Genomic DNA, 12382 nt, shown 5'->3' on the forward strand with positions numbered 1-12382 from the left:
GTCTGTAGCCTGGCAAGTTACAGTGCTTCAGGTGCAGGCCCAGAATCCTTTTAAATAAATGGGGGGGCTCCTCCTCAACCAGAGAAATCAGCAGCAAAGTCCAGACATTCACGGACTTCTGCGTGAAAAAAAACATTTTATCATCACTCTTTAAAATTCGATGAGCCCCCTTAAGTCTGTGCCTCATGATGACTGACCTCTCCGTGAGAGAAACAGATCTTCCCTTTACACTGTTTTCAAGCCCCTCATTAGTTTGTGCACTTTGAGTCAGCCACCCTTCAGCCTATTCCAGGGAAAATAATCCTAACTCACAGACTATAAAGGCATAGTTGAGTAGAATTGCTGAGAACAGGCATCCCTCCTCAATGAGCTCAATGCAATTTATGCTCATTTTGAACAGATGGTCAGTGAAGTGATATCACCTGCTCCAACAGTCTCGGGGGCACCTGTACCCACAGTCCCCACCACGGGCATCAGATCGGCCTTCTTCAGGGGGAACCCACAGAAAGTGACTGGCCCGGATGGAGTTCCCAGCCGTGCATTCAGATCCTGAGCAGACCAGCTTGGGGGGGGGGGGGGGCAGTATGCGGTGACATCTTTAACCTCTCTTTACACTGATTGTTTCAAGAAGGTCACTATCATCCTGGTGTCAAAGAAAATTCAGGCCTTAAAAAAAACATGCCTTAATGACTACGGCCTGGTGGATCTGACATCCATCATTAAACGACACAGAACTGTGAATGTAGCCCAATCCATCCCGCAAACCAGCTAGCCTTCCAATGACTCCATCTACACTTCCTGCTGCCTTGGGAAAGCAGTGAACACAAAGTCCCCTCCCATCCTAGTTATACTGTCTTTCACCCACTCCCAGCCATCAGAAGGAATAAAAGTTTGAAACCACATACCAACAGATTCAAGAACAGCTTCTTCCTCACTGTTATCAGACTTTTGAACGGGCCTCCCATATTAAAGTTGATCCTTCTTTGCACCTTCTCTGTAGCTATAACGTTATATTCTGCATTCTATTCTATTACCCTGATGTACTTATATAAGGTATGATTTCTCTGGATATCACGCAAAGTTATACTTGGTACATATGGCAATAATAAATCAAATCAAATCAATCTTTCCTCATAACCGCAATGTTCATGCAGACAACATTCTAGTAAATGTACACACTTGACAGCAATTACAGGGCGATCTCCGATAACGCGCAATTTATCAATGCAATTTGGCTGTAACATGATTGGTGAATTGGGGAACGGTTTTTCTCAAAACATGAACTCCCATTGGCTATTACACAATTCCATCATTGATTACCTTAAGTCCACTCTAGGTGTTTACTTCAGGTCAAACAAAACAGGTTGGATGACGGGGTAAATTTTTCCTGACCTTATTGTTGATGTTTTCGAGGACGTTTTTGGAAATTATTGCAGGTGAAAAAATTTGGATTTCAAGATTCTCCTTATTCTAGACAATGCAGCAAGCCATCCTCCTGCCATTGGTGAGCTTTCCGAAAACATGAAAGTGCTATTTCTACCTCGGAACAGAACCTCTCTCATTCAACCCATGGACCAGAGTGCATTAGCAGCTTTTAAAGCTTATTATTTAAGGTGTACATTCAGGAAGTTGATTTCAGCTACTGAGGGGGATAGTGAGGACAGTGTTTTTCAATATTAGAAAAGCTTTAACATTAAGAATGCTATTGACATCATTGTGGAGGCCTGGGGTGATGTCAGTAAGGACTGCTTGCATGCAGTTTGGCAGAAGTTTCTCCCAGATTTTCTTCATGATTTTAAAGATGTTGAACCATGAGAGCAGCTTTCATGAATCAAAGAACATTGTGTCACCTTTGCAAAGCAAGTTGGATTTGAAGAAGTGGAGACTGATCTATAACAACTTGTTGCTGCGGGGGAAATTGAATCTCGAGGTGAGGATGATGAGGTCCAGGATGCAGCAGCACGAGAACTTTCCACTTCTCCTTTGTCTTCTATCCTGAGGGAAGTTGAGATGCAGTTATAGCTCTGAGAAGCCAATGACTACGATGCAGAACACAGCAGGATCGTGGTAAATGGCATAAAGTCTTATCTGGCACCCTATGAACAGCTTTGTTTGTCTGCTACTATCCTTTGTTTTCTTTCATTGAGCCAATTTTGCAGCTGACTCACTACATTTCCCTTTACCCATTGGTCTTTAATTTATCTGACCAGTCTGCCATTATTAAATGTCTTAGTAAACTCCATGTAGACAACATCCACTGCAGCCCCCTTAGCAATTCTTGTTACTTCCTCAGAAAATGGAATTAAGTTCATAAGGCATGACCTTCCATGAACAAAGCCATGTTGATTATCCTGATTATCCTCAGAATAAGTGCTCATTGTCCACCATAGCGGATATTTAGTTAGCTGTGAATTGCTCTCAAAATGGTGTACCACTTTCAAGATTTGCACCAAGGATAGTGTACACGAACATCTCTGGAAAATGTGTTCTGGCCATCTGAAAAAAGATGGAATCCTGAAGATATCAGATATATTATGTCAGTAACTAGGGGTCACAATTTCAAGGTTGTCAACAACAGAGCTAGAAGTGTGATGAGGAGAGTTGATAGGATTTGGAATATGCTGCCTGGGAGAGTGGTGGAGGATTCCATAGACAGTTTCAAAAAGAGAGCTGGATATATATTTGAAAATGATTACTTTTTAGGGGTACAAAGATAGGGCTGGCGACTCTTTCAGGAGCCAGTACAGATATGAAGGTTCAAATGGTCTCCGTCCGTACTGCAAATTCTGTGATTCAATATCCTATGGTTGTGACTGATAATTTCCAGACTTTAGCACAGACAATAAGCAAAAAACACCACCTACAGTAAAATATTCCATGTGTTTAAGCAATAATGTGAATGACATAGATGACTTGAGCCTGAAGCACTGGTGAGTGAAAATGTAGCTGCTAAAGTTCACAGTCAGTGATGAGACATTCTTCTTATCTTATTATGTCCAGACATGTTACTGCAAACCCGAGTGATGTAAATCGTACACTACAATGTACATTTTGGAATGTTTGCTCTCCTTGCTGCTGTTTCAGGAAAATATTTATGGCGGGCGCCAAGAGTAAAATTGCGTTGTAGAATATCAATTACAAAAAAAAATTAACGTATGTGCATGCAATTAGTGAGACTGTCCTACTAGTAGAGAAGTAGGGCTGAATATTCCCAATTTTTGGCTGTGTTACTTTTGGAGAGCGTCATGGGAGTGCGTTATGAGGAGAGATTGTACACACTACACCTGTTTTCCCTAGAATGTAGAAGGGGTGATCTGATCAGTCTTTAAGATATTAACCAGAGAAGGCAGGGTAGGTAAAGATAAACTGTTTCGATTGGTTGAGGATTCGAGAACTAGCGGGCATAGTCTGAGAATTATGGCCAGACTGTTCAGGAGAAATGTTAGAAAGCACTTCTACACACAAAGGGTGGTAGATGTTCACAAATCGCAGTACATGCAGGATCGGTTGTTAATTTTAAATCTGAGATTTTGTTCAGCAAAGATATTAAGGGATATGGGCCAGAGGCAGATTTGCGGAGTTAGGCCACAGATCAGCCATGATCTCATTGAACGGCAGGACAGGCTTGACAGGCCAAATGGCCTATTTCTGTTCCTATGTTCCCTCCATGGGTCGTGGCAGTTTTTCACTTGACTGCTAACTCATTAATTATGTGTCTGTGTTCCACGGTGCCCTCCCTGATCAATTGTCCAGCAGCCGAGTTAGAAATATTTATCTGTGCCAGGACTTGCCCTTCTTCATGCCGTATTTAAATCCTTGCCACACACAGCTTCAAATGCTGTGAGCCAGAATCTGCCCTTTGCACACTGCTCCTGCACTATTTGATCTATGCAAGCAGCCCAGAAAGGGAAGCTGACACCTTTTTCCTCTGTCAGGGACCCTGGAGACTCTGGTAGATGGAATGACAAGTGCTCTTTCTTCCAGGTTGACAAATGAGGACATGCCACCAGATGATACCAGTGGTGGATTAGAATTGCAATCTGAGTCAGTGGTTTGATCCTGTCTCATTTACTGCTACTCTATCTCTGACAGTTAGCAGAACATACAATGTTCTCATTCTGGAATGTGAAAATGTAAAATTTTCAAACTGTTAACTTGCACTGCACTACAGGAAAGGCATAGAACATAGAAGCTGTATTTGCTGTTGTTACCGGAATAGGAGCTGCTTGATTTCATAGCTGCAAATCATAATCTCACCAAAATAAAAACAGAAAGTACTGGAGAAACTCAGCAGGTCTGGCAATATCTGTGGGGAGAGAAGCAGAGTTAATATTTCAAGTCTGGTATGACTCTTTTTCAGATCTGAAGACTTAAATTTTTCAAACTCAAATTTTTCCCTCCTTATTAATCTTTTAGTCCCTCTTTGATGTTTGTTATGTACTGTCCAGCCATCTTTATGCAATTTTATGCTTCTTCTTTAAGTTCTGAGTGGACGGCACGGTGGCACAGTGGTTAGCACTGCTGCCTCACAGCGCCAGAGACCCGGGTTCAATTCCCGCCTCAGGCGACTCTCTGTGTGGAGTTTGCACATTCTCCCTGTGTCTGCGTGGGTTTTCTCCGGGTGCTCCGGTTTCCTCCCACACTCCAAAGATGTGCAGGTCAGGTGAATTGGCCATGCTAAATTGCCCGTAGTGTTAGGTAAGGGGTAGATGTAGGGGTATGGGTGGGTTGCGCTTCGGCAGGGCAGTGTGGACTTGTTGGGCCGAAGGGCCTGTTTCCACACTGTAAGTAAACTAATCTAATCTTCTGTACTGTGTTTAACTTTTTTAGCTGACCACAAATGGCCAGTTCTCACTTTAAGATTTTCTCTCTCTCAGTGGGTGTATTTATGCTGTATTCTGAAACATCTTCTTAAACGTCTGCCACTTCCTCTTGATTGGCCTTAATCTAATCCAGTTCACTTTAGCTCACTTTGCTTTCATGCCCTCAAAATTACCTTTATTTAAATTTAAGATACAAATCTTGGATCCACTCCTCTCTCCCTCAAACTAAGGATAAAATTAACTCATGCTACCTCAGTGACAAGCAGCAAAAGCTCCATCTGAAGAGCTGTGTGAACTGCTAGATAAAAATCTAGGCTGTGTGACAACCAATACATCACAAATCCCAGGAGAAGTACAAGCAAACTGTCATTGTGTATGGATTATGGGAAACCACAGGATGATGTTGATAGGAAGGAAGCCCATGACAATTAAGAAAAGGGATTTAGTGGAAGGTTTGCTCATGTTGGAATATCCCAGGGCTTAAATTACAATAACTGAAAAATTACACAAAAGCTGTTGAGTCAAAGCTTGAGGGATTTATTTGGCTGAGATTCAAAAGTACGATCAGGAAAATGGGGACCTGGTTTGCACAGCTGGCTGGACTGAGTGTATAAACAAGTGCTTTTGCCCGAAACATCAATTTTCCTGCTCCTCGGATGCTGTCTGAACTGCTGTGCTTTTCCAGCACCACTCTAATCTAGAATCTGAGTGTATAAAGCTCAGAGAGTCAGAGTCCTATAGCACAGAAACAGACCCTTTGTTTGTGCCGATCAAGTTTCCCAAACGAAGCTAGTCCCATTTGCCTATGTTTGGCCCACATCCCTCTAAATCTTTCCTATTCACATACTTGTACAAACATCTTTTAAATGTTGTAACTATAATTGCATCTACCACTTCCTCTAGGAGTTCAGTCCAAATAGGAACCACCCTCTGTGTGAAGAAGTTGCCCCTCAGGTCCCTTTTAAATCTTCCCATTCTCACCTTAAAATTATCTCATTTCTGTGTTTGAATTCCCCTACCCCAGGGAAAAGATCTTTGCAATTCACCTTATCTATGCCCCTCATAAATTGGTAAACCTCTGTAAGGCCACCCTCAACCTGAAAAAAGTACAGCCTATCCAGCCTCTCCCTATAACTCACACCTTACAGTTCTGGCAACATCCTGATATTGTCCGCAATTATGGTCTCCTTCCCATTGGAAGGGTGTTGTGAAACTTGAAAGGGTGCAGAAAAGATTTACAAGGATGTTGTCAGGGTTGGAGGATTTGAGGTATAGGCCGAGGCTGAATTGGCTGGGGCTGTTTTCCCTGGAGGGTCGGAGGCTGAGGGTGACCTTATAGAGGTTTATAAATCATGACAGATATGGTTAGGGAAAATACACAAGGCTTTTTCCCTGGGGTGGGGGAGTTCAGAAGTAGAAGGCATAGGTTCAGGGTGAAAGGGGAAAGATATAATCGGACCTAAAAGCCAACTTTTTCACACAGAGGGTGGTACGGGTATGGAATGAGCTACCAGAGGAAGTGGTGGAGGCTGGTACAAATACAGCATTTAAAGGGCATCTGGATGGGTATATGAATAGGAATAGTGATGGTAAATGGGACTAGATTAGGTTAGGATATCTGGTCGGCATGGACGAGTTGGACTGAAGTGTCTGTTTCCATGCTGTACATCTCTATGACTCTATGACTCTAAATCTTTTCAGAACCCACTCCAATTTAATAGTATCCTTCCTATCACAGGGTGACCAGAACTGTACACAATACTCCAGAAGAGTCCTCACCAATGCCCTGGACAACCTCTGCATCGTGGAACAATTCCTACACTCAATGGTCTGTACAGACAAGCTCAGAAGGATGACTGTGTTGCTTCAGCACACAGCAATGTTGATCATCTATATGGATCAGAAAAGTAAAATGATAGTGGAACTCATGCATTATTTTTCTTGGTTAAATGGACAAAGTAAAGGGATCTTAAATGCACTTTTCCCAAGATGTCTGCCATGCTCTCGCAAACTTTCTGGTACAGCACCACTCAGTGGTAAGTATTTTGAACTGCTGTGAAAACTCTAAAATGCAAACTCGCTGTTAACTTGATTCAAACTTTGTCTTGAATTAGCGAAGGCTCATGACAGCTTGGATACCATCCCAAACTCTGAGTGAGGATTTCTTGGTTCAGGTGGTGTATAGTCAAAGAGGTTGATTATCAAACTGCAAATCTATTCAATGTGCCCACGGCAATCTTCTGGTCAACCAGATCCCCACATCTGATAGATGCAGCCTCCCCACATAAAACAACTCCACACTTTGGTTCTTGCCATTGGCTGAACTCCTTAGCAAACTTGTTCCTTGCTTCAAGGAACAACCAGAAGCATAAGGAAAGCTTGCTTAAGATAATTAGTCACATAGCACAGAATCTTACCAGAAATCAAAGTGTCAATTTCAGCAAATGTTTGTGAGTTTCTCACACTATCTTCCTGAACTTTCCTAACTATCATGCACTATGCCCTTAAATGTCCCATTCATTCTATTCTCCCAAATATATTCCAATTTAATTGTCCAGATTCCATGACCAATAGTGAGTCAACATTCCCTGCCCCTGACCTTGAAGAAAGCCTCCCAGAAAATCTAGAAATCTCTAATTCCTCTTTTACAAACTGAATTTGAGTCTGGACCACATCAAATGGATCTCTGGCGTCAGCAACAGTGAAGTCATCAAGCAGAGTCAACAGTGTACAATGCTGAAGTATTTCCTCACAGAAACTAGAAAATAAAATATACTCATGATCTTTAACTTTGACTTAAATTTTACAGACAGCTAAATAAATGATTGGGCACAGGATTAAGGTAGAGGCCATAATAATAGTTTAAAAACTTTAAAATATCTAATTGATTACAGTTTAGACAGATCCTCAATAGCACAGAATATGGAAAATGTGTAAATCATTTCCATTTTAACTGCATTTATACAAACTCCAAAAATTGCTGTCTCTTTCAGAGAAGAAGCGATGACAAACACTAAACGTTTCATTACTGTTATTACTGTAAGATCCAGAGCTTTGTATTTCACTTGTGTTGATCATGTGTTTCTTTAACTTGACTTTTAAAATCAACATGGCAAGATTAGGGAACCTTACATGACAAGAGAAATTGAAAACTTAGTGAAAAAGAAAATGGAAGCATATGTAAGGTTGAGGAAAATGAAGGCAGACAGAATCCTCAAAGAATACAAAGATAGCCATGAAATATCTGGGAAATAGGATTAAGGAAAATACCAAGATGTTTCATATGTATATAAGGAACAAGACAGTAACTAGAGAAAAGAAAGATCCAATCAAGAACAAAGTAAGGAATTTGTGTGCAGAGCTGGAGGCAGTGAGTGAGGTCCTTTGCATTGGTATTCATTAAGGAGAGGGACATGGTGGATGGTGAGTGAGGGATATGTTGATATTCTAGGGAATGTCAATATAAAAAAGGAGGCATTAGGTGTTTTAAAAAGTAATAAGGTAGACAAGTTCATAGGACCTGATGGGATCTACCTCAGAATGCTGAGAGAGGCAGATGAGGAAATTGCTGAGGCCTTGGGTGAAATCTTTGTATTCTCTATCGTCACAGGAGAGTATTTACTCACAAACCTTTGGAGGGTCTAACGCAAGAGGGAACTTACACAGTAAGTGTCAGAATTCTCAGTAGCATCAACATACAGAGGGATCCAGGCATACAGGTCCACAGTTCCTTAAAAGTGGCAACACAAGTGGATAAGATGGTCAAGAAGGCTGAATGGCCTCTATGTGCAGGCAGCTCGGTGGCTCAGTGGTTAGCACTGCTGCCTCACAGCACCATGGACCCGGGTTCATTTCCACCCTCAGGAGACTGTCTCTGTGGAGTTTGCATATTCGTGTCTGCATGAGTTTCCTCCGGGTGCTCCGATTTCCTCCCATCCAAAGAGGTGCAGGTTAGGTGGATTGGCCATGGGAAATTGCCCATAGTGTCCAGGGGTGTGTAGGTTAGGTGGATTAGCCATGGGAAATGCATGATTACAGGGATGGGGTGGAGGGGTAGGTCTGGGTGAGATGCTCTTCAGAGGGCTGGTGTGAACCTGATGGGCTGAAAGGCGTACTTCCACAATGCAGGGAATCTATGGCCTGCCCTATAGGCATATAATACATAAATAGGTAGGGAACAGATACAGACCCTGGAGAGGCAAAAGGTTTTTAAGTTTAGAAAAGTTATCATGTGTCTGCAGTCTTGGTGAGACAAAGGAGCCATTCCTGCGCTGTACTGGACTTTGTTTTTTTTTATTTTTCTGAAACATTTGCAGTTTTATTGATTGTGCATCTAAAAGTGAATATTAGTAATTTATGCCCTTCAGAGGGTCTCAATGGGCTGAATGGTCTGCTTCCACACTGCAGGGCATCTATGACAGGTTTTAGGTGAGAGGCAAAAGACTTAAAAGGGATTCGAGGAGTAACTTAGATTAGATTTTTTTTAGATTACTTACAGTGTGGAAACAGGCCCTTCGGCCCAACAAGTCCACACCGCCCCGCCGAAGCGTAACCCACCCATACCCCTACATCTACATCTACATCTACCCCTTACCTAACACTACGGGCAATTTAGCATGGCCAATTCACCTGACCTGCACATCTTTGGAGTGTGGGAGGAAACCGGAGCACCCGGAGGAAACCCACGCAGACACGGGGAGAACGTGCAAACTCCACACAGTCAGTCGCCTGAGGCGGGAATTGAACCCGGGTCTCTGGCGCTGTGAGGTAGCAGTGCTAACCACTGTGCCACCGTGCCGTTCACACAGAGAGTGAGCAGCCCGAGAAAGTGGTGGAGGCTACAACATTTAAAAGGCATCAGGATAGGTATATGAATTGTAAGGGTTTAGAGGGATATGGGCCAAGTGCTGGCAAATGGGACTATATTAGATTAGGATATCTGGTCGGCACGGACGAGTTGGACTGAAGGATCTGTTTCTGTGCTGAACATCTCTATGATTCTATGACTGTGAAAATTCTACTTCTCCCTTATGTCCACCACAGTCTATTTGAATTGCAATTCAGTTTTGAGTAAGTTAGAAATTTATGGTGAATGCAATCTTACTTGCAATTGTTAGTCACTGTCTGGTCTCTGCTGCTTTGGGATATTTTTGCAATGTTAAAGTGGCTTCATAAATGAAAATTGTTGTTTAATTCTGTACAAAGGTAAGAGTATGCAGATTAATAAGGCAGCACCTGTCTTGAGGCTTGGAAAAGGACAGAGATAATAAGCCACCACAAACCAGTTTTATGCACAATATAGTTTTAGAAAACATGATGTTTTGCCTTGGGTAACAAGAGTTTAGCAAATTAAATGTATGTCCTAAACTCTCTTGAATAAAAATCAAATCTCTTTCAACCTGAAATCCAATAAGGCCTATAAAACCACTTGAACTTTTATTTTTATAGGCTTTGATGTCGTCAAACTGCCTTCTTCAGATTGCAGCCTTTCTGTTCAGAACCAGCCATCGTTACAGACTGGCTCATTGCTGCTTTACTGTTGCCACATTATAACACTACCATTTATTAGAAAATAAATCTTTTAGTTGTCAAGACCAATCCTCCCAATACGTACCTTTTACAAATGTTCTGTACTTCATCTGCTACTACCAACAACTTGTTTATTGAACAATTCTGAATGACTTCCTTGTGTGTACTCAGAGGTTCAACATACAGTTTAGAAACTTTTTGTAACAGTTAACAATGCTAGAAACAGATGTCATCAAGCCTTTTAGCCCTCTAATGAGGCAGGAAATGAGCACTAGTATAAGCGTAGCTACTTGTAAATGGATGAGCGTCCATCTGCAGTTAATAATAATCAGTCTGCTTCACCCACTACCAAAGTTGCACGTGCAAATTCAGTCCTCAGGTGTCAGCTTACACTTGCTCAAAGCTGAATGGAACGGCATGCAACAATTTATATGAATAAACTGCAGTTCAGCATGACCTTTTCAAACACAATCCAAAGAGGTCCACGTTTCTATGGTTACACAAATTACCATTTTTCACCACCAAAAGCCACTGATTTCACTGCACTTGCAAGAAAAAAAATCCCTGTCAATACATTGGTTTAAAAACAAAAATACAGATGTGGGAATTGTTTTCCAGAAGTGCGTGTCACATCAATCTGAATATCTTGCTCCGACTAGCAGAACGGTCGTTAGAGTTTTCATGGCAGATTAGATATCTAGCCGTTCTCAGAGCTAAGAACCATCAGTAATATTTAAATAAAATATTTAAATAAAATCACCTGAATTTGAACTGCAAGTTTTAAGGAATACTACTGTGCTTTATTTATGAGACAACCAATTTTGGCATTTATTGCCAGAGGAAGTAGGGAAGTATTGCTGCAACTGTTCAAAGCCTTACTGATACTGCAACCAGAGTATTGAATATAATTTTGATGTTCTTGAGGAAGGGTGTAGTCGTATTGGAGATAGTTCATAGGAGGTTCCAGAGGAGGCAAGGGGTTTGTCTTATGAAGAGAGGTTGAGTAGTTTAGTCTTATACTTTCTGGAGATTAGAAGAACGAAAGGAGATCTAATTGAGGTATTTAAGACACTAACAGGGATTGACAACGTAGATGGAGATAGGAGATTTCTTCATGTGTGCCAATCTAGAACTAGAGGTCATAGTTTTAGGCTAAAGGGTAGCAGATTTAAAACCAATAAGAGGAGAAATGATTTCTCTCAAAAGGATTATGAATGTGTGGAATTCACTACCCCAGAGTGTGGCAGATGCTGAGATATTGGGTAAATTTAAAGAGGAGATAGATTTTTAATTAGCAATGGGCTGAAAGCTTATCGAGAGTGGGGAGGAAAGAGGATTTGAGGCCGAGATGGGATTACTCATGATCATGTTAAATGGTGGAGCAAGCTGGAGGGCCTGAATGACCTACTCTTACACCTAGTTCTTAAGTTCTTATTTTCTGAACAACCATCTAGACAAAAGTCAGAAACATTGAAGGGATCTTTCTAACAGCAAGGATGAGAGGAATGTTAGAGGTTGAAATTCCTTAAATTCTGATCCCAGTGGTTATAAGATCTTAATCCCGATTGGCGACCTACATGGGGAATACTCCTGCTGGCCCCACGTTAAAAAATCTCATGGGCCCCATCACCCAGACCCCACAATCTGACTTCCCACATCACCTGGCTGCCTGGACTGAGATTCAGTCTCTCTATCTCTCCCATGTCTGAGACCCAGACTTAAACCTTGGTTACAAAGGTGGGTAGCTTGAGACAAGAAATTTTCTGACTCAGTGGATCCATCTAAATTTTTTTAAAAATCTCAAAATGGACGATTTTCTGTCTGGTGGATGGGTATATGTATGGGCTCACATCAAGCCCACCCGAGTCTAGAGGCCTTGGAAGTGGGCGGGTGCTAAGGCAGGCTGGGTTGAAAATGTGACCCAGTTCTCTCAGACTTTGTCCCAGTTGTATCAAGCATTGTTTGGCCCTTTAACCTAAATCTGCTGTAATTGCCCCTCCTACTCCATGCCGAATCATGACTCAACTCAC

At 41.8% G+C, this 12382-nt stretch overlaps 1 protein-coding gene across 23 annotated transcripts in view; it reads right to left on the reverse strand.

Annotated features, from left to right (window-relative positions):
- The window catches only part of sulf1 (sulfatase 1), a 403560-nt gene that overhangs the window by 271534 nt on the left and 119644 nt on the right, over positions 1-12382 (reverse strand). Inside the window, exon 1 of one of the 23 annotated variants that reach the window (XM_072571447.1) lies at positions 1851-1966. The exons of the other annotated variants lie outside the window; for them this stretch is intronic. The gene's annotated coding sequence lies outside the window, so the exon portion shown is untranslated. Of the gene's footprint in view, positions 1-1850; positions 1967-12382 lie in introns of those variants that run through there. 23 annotated transcript variants of the gene reach the window in all.

This window comes from Chiloscyllium punctatum, chromosome 5 (assembly GCF_047496795.1).
Source record: "Chiloscyllium punctatum isolate Juve2018m chromosome 5, sChiPun1.3, whole genome shotgun sequence".
NCBI lineage: Eukaryota > Metazoa > Chordata > Chondrichthyes > Orectolobiformes > Hemiscylliidae > Chiloscyllium > Chiloscyllium punctatum.